Source organism: Hyperolius riggenbachi, chromosome 10, assembly GCF_040937935.1.
Source record: "Hyperolius riggenbachi isolate aHypRig1 chromosome 10, aHypRig1.pri, whole genome shotgun sequence".
In the NCBI taxonomy this organism is placed as follows: Eukaryota; Metazoa; Chordata; class Amphibia; order Anura; family Hyperoliidae; genus Hyperolius; species Hyperolius riggenbachi.
The window spans coordinates 43,679,616-43,692,556 of NC_090655.1; the positions used below are offsets into that span (position 1 = coordinate 43,679,616).

Below are 12,941 nucleotides of genomic sequence, written 5' to 3' on the forward strand. Positions count from 1 at the left end.
GGTACCGTCTTTCCCCGAATTTAAGATCTCCCCCTAAAGTAAGACCTCCCATTTATTTAAAGTTTGCTCGAAATATAAGACATCCCCCTAATTTAAGACCTAGTGGCAGACCTGTTCCTGCCCACTCCCTTTATCTCCCCTGCTCTTGCTGCTGTCCCCCTCCTTAAAGGAGAACTGTAGTGAGAGGTATATGGAGGCTGCCATATTTATTTCCTTTTAAGCAATACCAGTTGCCTGGCTATTCAGCTAATCCTCTGCCTCTAATACTTTCAGCCATAGGCCCCGAACAAGCATGCAGCAGATCAGGTGTTTCTGAGAAATTTAGACAGATATGACAAGATTAGCTGCATGCTTGTTTCTGGTGTGATTCAGACACTTCTTTAGGCAAATAGACCATCAGGGCTGCCAGGCAACTGGTATTGCTTAAAAGGAAATAAATATGGCAGCCTCCATATCCCTCTCACTACAGTTCTCCTTTAAAGTCCGGAAGCCTCTGCTGATTATGCCTGTCATAATTCACACCGCAAATTAGCGGTGACTCGCGGTGAAAGCAGCTACGGTAATGTATCCAGTAACAGCGCTGCCCTATACAGGAAGTGATCTCAGTTTATTTTCTGTCAGCACTTTTACTGGATACATTGCCGTAGCTGCTTTCACCGCAAGTCACCACTAATCTGTGGTGTGAATTATGACAGGCATAATCAGCAGAGGCTTCCGGACTTTAACCACTTCACAACTGAGGGGTTTTACCCCTTGAGCACCAGAGCAATTTTCACCTTTCACCGCTTCTTCCATTCATTTGTCTACAACTTTATCATTACTTATCGCAATGAAATGAACTATATCTTGTTTTTTTTCGCCACCAATTAGGCTTTCTTTAGGTGGGACATTATGCCAAGAATTATTTTATTCTAAATGTGTTTTAATGGGAAAATAGGAAAAAATGTGGGAAAAAAATAATATTTTTTCAGTTTTTGGCCATTACAGTTTTTAAATAATGCATGCTACTGTAAATAAAAACCCATGAAATGTATTTGCCCATTTGTCCCGGTTATAAAACCGTTTAAATTATGTCCCTATCACAATGTTTGGCGCCAATATTTTATTTGGAAATAAAGGTGCATGTTTTTCAGTTTTGCGTCCATCCCTAATTACAAGCCCATAGTTTACAAAGTAACAGTGTTTTACCCTCTTGACATAAATATTTAAAAAGTCCAGTCCCTAAAGTAACTATTTATGTATTTTTTTTTTATTGTAATTTTTTTTATTTTTTTTTTATTATAAAAAAAAATATTGGGGAGTGTGGGAGGTAATGAGTTGATTTTTAGTGTAAAACTATTGTATTTGTGTATGAAAAATGCTTTAGGGTGTAGTTTTACTATTTGGCCACAAGATGGCCACAGTAACTTTTTGTTCATGCGACCTGCAAGCGTACAGGAAGTACGCTTGCAGGAGGTGTTAGGAGGCTGGGAAACTTTTTTTTTTCTCACAATGATCGCTGCTTCTCATAGAAGCAGCTGATCATTGCGGGGGCTTAGATCAACGAACGGGAATGGTTTTTCTCGTTCATTGATCCCCGGGCGAGCGGGCGGCGGCGTGCATGAGAGCGGGAGCCCGCGAGCGAGCGGGAGCGCGGGCAGTGATGGGAGGTACGGATATCTCCGTCCATGGGGGTGAAAGGATGGAAAAAGGGACAGACATATCCGTACCGCTGGGGGTAAAGTGGTTAAGGAGGGGGACAGCAACAAGAGCAGAGGACGTAAAGGGAGCGGGCAGGTGGGGGGAATATTCCGGTAGCTACGGTATTATATACACTAAAGGGGATCTGGCTACCACCATAGAATATAAGACCTCCCCGAAAATAAGACCTAGCACAACTTTTGAAAGACAAATTAATATAAGACAGGGTCTTATTTTCGGGGAAACACGGGTATGTATTCCAGCCTGTGATTGGCTATGATTCATGTGTGGGCTATATAAATTTGAGTGTATGTATACTTGATTGTTAGACTGCCACCAACTTGAAAAAGGAGCATAATGCTCCGAAACGTTGTCGTTTTTCTGTGACAGATCATGCAACAATAAAAGAGCATAATACATTGGATGGTGCCGGCTTTTTCTTCTCCTACATGTATATCCGTTTGGGGACCGGATAGCCTAGCACATCCTTCTGATACTATTACTGGATGGTGTGCTCCTTCCTTGATTTCTATTATTATCGTGTGCACATCAAGGCGTATCTTTTTATTGCTTAAATTTGTCTTCTCGTTTGTACTGAGCGTCCTTGGCTGAGCGTGTGTATGGGGCCTAAAGATGTAGTTTTATCATTCAAACCACACTGGTCCTCTCTCCCATCATTAGTTTTTCTTCATTTTAACATTGGCAAATAAGAAATATATTAATTTAATTGATGGGAATACAGTTTATAGTCAGTCAAATAAATGTTTCAATACACAAATACCTATATTAACACAGATCTGTATGTCAGTCCTAAAAGAAGGACAAAGGAGGAAGAAAGAGGGACGGCGGTATTTGGTTTCAAAAGAGGGACTGCCCTGGGAACTATGCATCACTAGATGTATGACACCTTTAAGGGGTTCTCTGGTATGTTTAAAAAAGCTAAAACTGACAGTTACCTGGGGCTTCTATCGGCCCCCTGCAGCTGTCATGTCCCGCGCCGTCCTCCTCCGATCAGAATCAATTTATTTCACCAAGTAAGTTTGCACTTACAAGGAATTTGCCTTGGCAGTTGCATAACAAACGCAAACACAAACAAAAACAATACAAGGACAGACCGTATGTATATTACAAGTCAAGTATGTGAGTATAGTAGCAGTAAGCAAGGTGAGAATTGTTCATTTTCAGTTCTGTGCTGATTACTTTCAAGTCCTAGCAGCTCTAGCGTGGTTCAGTTAAGTATGGCTACCGCCTGAGGAAAAAAGCTGTTCCTGTGTCTAGAGGTTTTAGTTGCAATTGACCGGAATCTTACCCCTGAAGGCATGCACTGGAAGATGGAGTGAGCTGGGTGAGAGGGGTCAGAGGCAATTTTGGTTGCTCTCTTTCTGCACCTGCTAGTGTAAAGATCCTGCAGGGAAGGTAAGCTACAGCCAATTATCCTTTCCACTATTCGGATGATGCGCTGCAGCCTCCCTTTTTCTAATGCTGAGCAGGAGCTGAACTATACAGATGCTCCATTACCCGCCGCCGGTAACCTGCTAATTCGTCTAACTAGACGAATAGAACTGCGGCCGGGCGCGTCCTCGGTAACTTACTGCGCAGTACAAGAAAACTTCATGCTGCACCTGCACAGTAAGCTCCTGACGCGCGCAGCCAGGAGCGAGCAAGCGCGTGGCCGCACAGCTACAGTTCTATTCGAATTAGACAAATAATTAGCAGCGGCAGGGAGGACGGCGCGGGTCATTACAGCTGCAGGGGGCAAAATCGGCGCCGGTAGACTTGGGCGCAGGATACAGCCGGTATATGGCTGATCCTGCTTCTGCACAAGTCCGGGCCGTTTTAATTACTATTCCCCCTCCAGGCCGACATGGATAGTGGGGGAATGAAATAATTCAGCTTCCAGCGATTGCTGGAGGCCGAATTATTGTGTTTTTTAACCAACTTCGGCTCCGTCTTATGACAGAGCTGACGTTACTCACTGAGCACCGCTATAAACTGATTCCCATTACAGTCTATGGCGGCGCTGGCTGCGCCCAAATCTAGCAGCGCTGAAAAGCACTGCTCCGCCGATAGAAGCCCCAGGAAAGTGTCGGTTTTAGCTTTTTTTTAAACATACCAGAGAACTCCTTTAAGTGGACAGAGCAGACATTGCCAGTCCTATCAAGCCCCTCCCAACACTTCTTCCGATTGGACGGCAATAAGCAGCAGCAGCAGCAGCATTGCCAGACACTGTGAGCAGCCCTGGTACTACATGTGTGTCTTGTTTATTTATATACAGTTTGCACAATGTGCAACTTCCGATACAGCAACTCGTCCCACGCAGGAGGCCGGGCAGCCATGACAGCCGCCAGCTTCCTGCTTCTTCTCAATGCGAAATACGCGGGAAAACCGCAAGTCCACCAATGGCCTCTAAGCGCGCGAAATCAGCTGTGACGTCACCACCCTGCAGCCATCGAGCGCGCAGGCGCAGCTGAGACAAGCGCAGCTCGTTCACAGGCGGAGGAGAGTGTGACGGGTCTCCGGTACTTCGTACGGGGGCGCCACTACCGGAGGTCTCGCGCTGCAGGGAGGGGCATGCAGGGAAGCCCCGCCTCTCCCCGCCATTTGTACCAGGGGCCGAAGTATTCATTTTGTTAATTACACCAACCACGTGACCAAGTGGGCCGGGCTTCCTCGCCGCAATAGCCAGGTGAGTGACAGCATGGCCCCCATTGGGACCTGCTAACTGCGCATGCGCCGTTGAGCGATGTGTGGTTGCCAGTGAAGGATCAGTCAGCTGTCACGTGATTGCCATTGTATTGCATTAGCTATTTTATGTCAGAATTTTGATTACCTCCTATGAATATGAAATGATAGATTGGAGTGAGATTTTCATTATAATGCATTTAGGTACAGGTACATCATTTTATTAATGGTTAGATTAGACTTTAAATTTACATAAGGGTCTGGTACTAGAGATGGTTTTAAAACACCTGCAGAATTTCCGATCGTAAATTGGATTTCCGCAGCAGTATTTGGAGTGTGTAAATCAGAATTATGCAGAAATACAGCATTACTGCGACTTGGACATTTTAAGCCAATCACAGGACTTGGAAGTATTTGACCAGTCAGAGAATGCAAACGTTTACTGCGGAAATTCTGCTGAAGTGATTGGGTGGATGGCACCCTCTGCTAGGTTTCAGATAGGTTGTACTAGTAAACTACGGAGCAGCGCTGCTAGATTTGGGCGCAGCCGGCGCCTCCATAGACTTCAATAGGAATCATTCCTATTGAAGCGCTCAGTGAGTAACGTCGGCTCCGTTAGAAGACGGAGCCGAGGTTGCTTAAAGGGAAGGTTCAAGCAAAAAAAAAAAATGAGATTCACTTACCTGGGGCTTCTACCAGCCCCATGTAGCCATCCTGTGCCCTCGTAGTCACTCACTGCTGCTCCAGTTCCCCGCTGGCAGCTTTCTGACCTCGGAGGTCAGGGCCACATTGCATACATTTTTACGCATTCCAGCTAGTGCAGGAACAAAAATGTACGCGTTTCACCACTAACGCGTAAAAATGTATGTGTTAATGTTCCTGCACTAGCGGGAATGTGTAAAAATGTATGCAATGTGGCCCTGACCTCCGAGGTCAGAAAGCTTCCAGCGGGGGACTGGAGCAGCAGTGAGTGACTACAAGGGCACAGGATGGCTACATGGGGCTGGTAGAAGCCCCAGGTAAGTGAATCTCATTTTTTTTTTTTTGCTTGGACCTTCCCTTTAAAAACATAATAATTCGGCCTCCAGCAATCGCTGGAAGCCGAATTATTTCATTCCCCCACTATCCATGTCGGCCTGGAGGGGGAATAGTAATTAAATCGGCCCGGACTTGTGCAGAAGCAGGATCAGCTATATACCGCTGTATCCTGCGCCCAAGTCTACCGGCGACGATTTCAAATGTACTCAGTAAACTACCCCTACACTATTTAGCCAGTCACAACCACAAAGTACCAGGGAACTGTATAGGAGAGAGCGGGCCACTAGACACCAGGGAACTGTATAGGGGAGAGAGCGGGGCCATTAGACTCTAGAGAACTTCATAAGGTAAGGAAGGGGGCCACTAAACATTAAAGTTGTCCCACAAATTGGTTCCATGGTTCAGTTTCGGCCTACTTTGCGGAGTGTTTTTTTGGCAAGAGGGGGCCCCAGTCAAAGTTTTGCAGGTGGGCCCAGTGATTTCTAGTTGGATTGTTTATCTATCGGGAATGATAGTACATACCTCCTAACTTTGTGAGATGAGAAAGAGGGACATTTAAGCTACGCCCCTGCCACACCCCTGATCACGCCCTGCCACACCCCTAGTCATGCATACCATAAAGATTTCATAAGAAAAGTGTTTTATAATTTAAACCACACTGTTTTTTTTCTATTCTGGTTCATTATCCTTCATAGTAACATTTTAAAATTTGTAATATATCAATTTAAAGGATGGGAATAAAGTTTAGCGTCAATTAAACACATATTTTAGTAGAGAAATACATATATTTACATAGAAATGGGGACAAAGTCCTGAAAGAGGGACGAATGAGGAGGACAGAGGGATAGAGGGACAGGGCTTCCAAAGAGGGACTGTCCCTCCAAAAGAGGGACAGTTGGGAGCTATGATAGTACCAGCAATGAAAGTGGACATACGTTGTTCTATTTAACTTATTTTGGAACAAAGCTTCTGGTCCCTTTAAACCAGTGGCTTTTTCTTTTTTTCAGTTTAGGAGCCAATGAAAACAGCTCTTGATCAATGTAGGAACTTGGTTGTCTTTAGACCAGGGGTAGGGAACCTACGGCTCAGGAGCCAGATGTAGCTCTTTTGATGGCTACATCTGGCTCACAGACAAATCAGTAGGGGTTGATTCACTAAGCTACACTGCTCAAGCAGCGCAGCTTAGTGTGGCAGTGCAAGTAACATTTTCAAAGTAGTACTAACTAACTTACTCGTGCTCCCCCCAAAACAAACAGCTTCTTCAATTGCCCTACCCTGGACCCTGTCAGGTCCAGTGACTTTGTAGGATGAGATCCCTGCACTTTTATTGGCCTAACACCGCTCCCTGTCACTTGACAGGCAGCCTATTTGGCCAAAGTGCAGGGATCTCGTCCTACAAAGTGAATCAACCCCCCAAGTCAGCAAGCTAATTGTACAAGCTGTTAGTCGTTATTTTTCCTGTCTGGCTATCTGGGAAATTGCTGATTTTGCTGAAATCCAAGAGACGCTGAAGGCGTGTCTGCTGCGTATGCGCTCTGTCCCAGTGTGAAACATATTGTTTGGCTCTCACGGAAATACATTTTAGGCACGGTTCACATTAGCGTTCGCTATCCGGATTTTCCGGATCTGATCCGGACCGCATACTGTACAAACGGAACGTACGTTCCGCATAGCAATGTAAAGGCTATGCGGACGTTCACACGTGTCCAGGGGCGCCTCTAGCCTTCTTGTCACTCCAGGCAAGAAATCCCGTGGCGCCCCCCCCCCCCATAAAAAATAAAACAAAAATCATATACATTATAGAACACTTCACACATGATATAAGCCTTCATAGAGGGATAACGATGAAACGGGGCCCTGGGCAAGATAACACTTTGCCCTCCACTGATGGTCATCTGGCTTATTTAGTTAGATTTGGTGGGGGCTAGCAACCACCAGGCCCCTAAACTCTCTCTAGACCCTAGGCAGCTGCCTAAGTTTGCCTTGTGGATGATCAGCATTGTATGCCATACAGCACATGCTGCCAGTATGCACCTCAAATAAATACAACACCCACACTACAAGTTCCAATGGTAGTCACATTGCAAGATTGTATTATCAAGCAAGACATTGTTACTTTCAAAATAATTTTTCACAAACATTATGAGATATGCAGATATGTTACCACCTGTTAGGGTAGGACTAGAGTGGCTATTTCATGACATTGAAGGGCTGATATGGTAAGGTGGTTTAAGGTCCAGTGCACACCGAGTGGTTTTAGCAGCGATCCGCCAACCGCATCTGTCTGTGAAAACGCTTGGCTAATGTATTTCAATGGGATGGTGCACACCAGCGGTTTGAGGTTTTTTAGAAAACTGCAAGCGTGCCTCCTGCTGCACATTTGCGGTTTGCAGAAGCGATTCTGCCTCAATATAAAGTATAGGAAAAATGCAAACCGCTTTGAAAAACGCTAGATCAGAGCGGTTTTTCAGGCGTTTTTGTTACAGAAGCTGTTCAGTAACAGCTTTTACTGTAACAGTATTTGTAATCTGCTTCACAAAAACACTCGCCATGTTTAGAAAATGTCTCTAAACATGCAATCGCTCTGAAATCTGCTCCAAATACTGCTAGCGTTTTGAGGATCTGCTAGCGGTTTTGGTGTGCACTGGGCCTAATGGTTTGATTCATAATCCATTCTGGAGATAAGCACAGTGTGTTTGTAGTGTAAGTGATACAAGAGAAGAAAAGTAGAATGGAGGGAGGAAGGGTAGTAGAGGGTCAGAATTGATGACATGGATGAGCAGATATCTATGAGTAGAATAGAGGCTCAGTGGGTAGTACTACTGCATTTCTGTGCTGAGTCCTAGGCTTGAACATTGGCCAGGGCAAAATCTGCATGGAGTTTCTGTCTTCAGATACTTCAGACATTTTCTGCATCCTAAAAAACATACTAATAAGTCAACTGTTTACCCCAAAACAATCCTATATTGAAAATATTAGACTATAACTGTCGTAGGGATTAGATTGTGAGCTCCTCTGAGGACAGTCAGTGACATGACTATGTACTCTGTAAAGTGCTGCAGGAGATGTCAGTGCTATATAAATACATAATAATAATATGAAAGGACATTATACTATAACTACGGTAGGGTTAGATTGTGAGCTCCTCTGAGGACAGTCAGTGACATGACTATGTACTCTGTAAAGTGCTGCAGAATATGTCAGTGCTATATGAATGCATAATAATAATATGGTAGGACATTAGACTATGACTATGGTTGGATTAGATTGTGAGCTCCTCTGGGGACAGTCAGTGACATGACTATGTACTCTGTAAAGTACTGCAGAAGATGTCAGTGCTATATAAAGTACTGCAGAAGATGTCAGTGCTATATAAATACATGATAATAATATGGTCGGACATTACAGTTTGACTATGGTAGGGATGAAATTGTAAGCTCCAGTGAGCAGTCAGTGACATGACTATGTACTCTGTAAAGTGCTGAAGATGTCAGTGCTACATAAATACTCAATAATAGTTCCAAATGCTACTGGTTCCCCTGAAGAGTGCTCAGACTAGTGTACATAGTTGTGCACATTGTTCCCCAAGTAGCAGTTGTTTGGTCAGAGAGACAGTGGGAGAGGGAGCATGAGCAGAGGGTGAGGGCGAGCAAAGTTAAGCTCCACACTCACCACAGTGACTGCAACAACACAGGAAGATGGATCCAGCGAGGTGTCCCCTCATGACAAGCGTCCAGCGATTCATCTTTCTGCCAGATGTCACGTGACATTACAGGACGGGCGCGAACGAGAAGTCAAGCGACCGCAGTACTTAACTTTACGGGGTGTCGTCAAGGATCTTAAAGATCCGATCCTCAGTGACGGTCACTTTTCACCACACAACGCTAAGCGATGTCACGACATCGTGTAAATCCTAGGTTCTCAACATGTGGTACGCGTACCCCTGGGGGTACTTCTGATGGTTCCAGGGGGTACTCAGGCTTGATATACTTAACCAAGAATAACAAATTTAGATTTTTAGAAAATGATCAATCTTATTTAAACAACAACAAATTAGTATTTTAGTTGATTAAAAGCAATAGTAAATGCTTGGAAATTGTTTAGAACCAATTATCATATACTACGATTAAGTATATATTTGTCAAGGGGTACTTGTGATAATGTTTACTATGCTAGGGGGTACTTGGTGAGTTCAGGGTTTTAAAAGGGGTACATACCAATAAAATGTTGAGAAACACTGGTGTAAATGACTACTTGTCGCTCAAAAAAAAAATAATTGATGGACATCGGGAAAATCGTTGGAAAAATCGTGAGGTGGTACATAGCATTAGAGAGAGGGCAAACAGACAGCATTAATGGAAATACATTATTATGCCAGCTTCAATTATAAGTAGTGATGGATGTAATTACACACATTGCTTACATGTCCATTATCATTGTTTGAGCTTTAGATGCTGCCCTCATATTCACTCTCTCACAATGAAAGACAAAACCTGCAACCCCCACTGTGTCCATTACACACTTCAAACACTGTCCTTGTGAATTCAGGGAGAAGTGCAGGCTGTGTAGGGGAGAGGATCAGATGATCCTACTGCTCCATAGCTAGATCCTCCTGACACCTAGACATGCCAGACATTCTAGCAGTAGCAGAGCACACAGCTGTCTGCAAAGTTTACTGTTTGTTTGTTTGTCTCGCTCGCTCCCTCTGCAGACTCAGTAACATTTGGGGGTAGGGCGCTGTCACAGCTGTACACTGAATAGTGAGGGACTGTCTCAAATCTTTCTATGAATCCTTATTAGATGCATTCCTAAAAACACTTGTGAGAGTAGAAAACTTTCACTACATACCCTTAAATGTCAGTCAGGCTCAGGGTGGACTCATGGAGGGGCAGAGAACAGCTATAAACCAGACACCTTCTTCTTAGGGAGTATCTATAAATCTGAACTCTGAATGATTCTTTATTAGTGACTTAGCAGAAGGCTATTTGTGAAAAGAGCAGAGTAACTAAGCAGCTCAGGGTGACCCAAGCTACTAGGAATATATAGGGGGATAAAATGAACCAAAATGCCCTCCTACTAAAAAAGCAAAGCTTGGTGTAATTTGCCTTCTTTAAACAGAAGGAAATCTATTTCTCTCCAGTCCCTTACAACGGTCTTTCAGGACAGGAATTTTTATTTCCCCTTGGACTGACAGTAATTTATTGCGCCTTCCCCATTAAAGCCGCTCCAAGCCGCTGCCTGGGTGGTCAGTAGGTTAAGGCGCCCCTGCATGTGTCCGTTCCGTACAGTACGGAGCCGGATCGGATCCGGACTCCGGACTCTTTTCCAACATGCGCTATTTTTTGGGTCTGGCTCTCCGGCCCACGCACCCGGACCGGAGCCGGACCTGAGCCTGACGGCACCATCAGGAACACAGAAACCAATGGGGAACGGAAGGCACAGAACACACTGCCTACAAAAACCTGATGTTCTACCCCACTTCCTATGCGTTTCCAAGCGGCCATTTCGGATGGGGACACATGGGCCAAGCATGTCTGGAGTGAAGCAGCAGTGACAGACGTGCTGGAGCTGTTTGGCAGAATGTCGGAGGTGGAGGTGAGGCCTACAGCGGAGGAACCTGATTCTACAGGTGCACCAGGTGCACCTTCTGCTGACCCCAACATTTTTTTTTTTTAAATTTCGCTATTTTTTGCCCACGGATCCAGATGGCAGCCTGATGCATGCCTGATACAAACGGACCGGATCGGAACCGTACGGTTCTGATCAGGATCCGGTCCGTTTACTTGCCAAAACGCAAGTGTGAACGGGTCCTTAAAATATGTGGCATTTATGACTCTCTCTGCCAAAAAGGTTCCTGACCCCTGCTGTAGACAGTGGAGATCTGTGTCAATAGGGACGTGCTAATGTGTCTTGTGCTCAGGAGCCACCGGCTTGGGCAACCACAAGTGTGGCATAGTTTTGCGTACATATCAGTTTGCCGCTCTGGCGCAGGGTAAGCTGAATGATGGCTCACCCTGCTGCTGATGAAATTTCAGACGGCGTTAATTACTATTCCCCCTCCAAGTCGTGACAACTCGGAGGGCAACGGCAATTGCAGGAATCCAGAATTACGGCTACGCGGGCCGCACACTATAGCATTGTGGCAAGAGCGGCGTCCAATTCAGGTGCTATACGGCGCGTGCCGGGCGCCAGAAAACGCTGCCTTGGTAGTGTTAACTATTGGCAGTCCTGAAATGGTTTTAAATGATTAATTCCCTGCAGAGCCTTTTTATGCATCCATATTGTGCAGACTATTATTTTAACTAGGTGCACACTTAGCAGAAACCCAAGTGTTGCAGAAAACACTGCATTTTTGCAGCTAATGGAAGTCTATGGGCTGCATGAAAAAAACGCATATGCGTTTTGTACGTGTGCGTTTTTAAAAACGCTGGTTTTTGTTGCATGATATTCAAAAACGCACATAATGAAAGTCAATGGGAACGCAGTGTATTGAGTTTTGTATGTGTTTTTTTTTTTTTTTTTTATTGTTTTGTGATGTATTTCCGCTTCCTGTTTTCTTCCTAGTGATTTGCATAAAATGCATATAAAACGCATATGCGTTTTGTATATGTGAACCAAAAGCGTAAAAACGCATGAAAAACGCTAGAAAAATGCATATGCGGAAAAAAATGCAAACACATTAAAAACGCACACAAAACCCACACATGACAGAAAACACAACGTTTCATGCTCTATTATGTGTGCACCGAGTCTTTGCCTCACTTCACACTGAGCTGTTCACATCAGTGACAACCACAGTCTAGGGAAAAGGAGTTTCCAGGCTGGAAGCATGAAGATGTTGGAGAGAGTTGCAAAGAAGAGGTGACACAAAGAGGAAGTGACCAGTGGGCATAAGAAGTTGAGGTTATTGGTGTGTTTTCTATCATTGCGGTAGCTACGAATAAGGAAGTAGTGAGAGAAGGTGGAAGTATCTCAGTTTCCATTTTACTCATACAAAGCAGGATGAAACTCTATATATGATGAATTTAGAAAAACATTATTTGGCATCCTCACAATAAATGTCCTGTCCCTGGAAGGGCTGGTTTACACTTGAGCAGGTGCAGAACAGAAATGGTAAGCAAGGCGGATGCATACCGTCCGTACTGCATCCGCATGCAACAATTTGGATCCATCCGCAGCGTTGATCATGTTCACATCGCCACTTATCTGTTTTGCTGCTGCTTTGTCCCTTCAACAACCCTGAGGCCAGCAGAAGCATGCAGCTCTCCATAGGCTGCAACAGGCCAATTCTCTCTAGCAACAGGAAGAATTTTCATTGGTCCAACATGAACCAATGAGAATTTTCCCTATTGCTGAGGATTCCCATTGGTCTTTTGCAGCCCAATGGAGGTGTCTCAGCCCCAGGCTGTTTTGAAGGGATGAGCGACGGTGTTGGGTGGCAGGTAACGTAAGTATATCGTCATGGTGAGTATGATGCAGAAACAGGCGACTAGCCTAGAATGTCCGTTCTCATAGGCTTTCATTGGGCACATTTTCCCGTC

At 44.7% G+C, this 12,941-nt stretch overlaps 1 protein-coding gene across 1 annotated transcript in view; it reads left to right on the forward strand.

The window, feature by feature from the left end:
- Nucleotides 1-4,138: 4,138 nt before the first annotated feature.
- The window catches only part of CASP2 (caspase 2), a 61,538-nt gene continuing 52,735 nt past the window's right edge, over nt 4,139-12,941 (forward strand). Inside the window, exon 1 of the mRNA XM_068257879.1 lies at nt 4,139-4,366. The gene's annotated coding sequence lies outside the window, so the exon portion shown is untranslated. The remainder of the gene's footprint in view (nt 4,367-12,941) is intronic.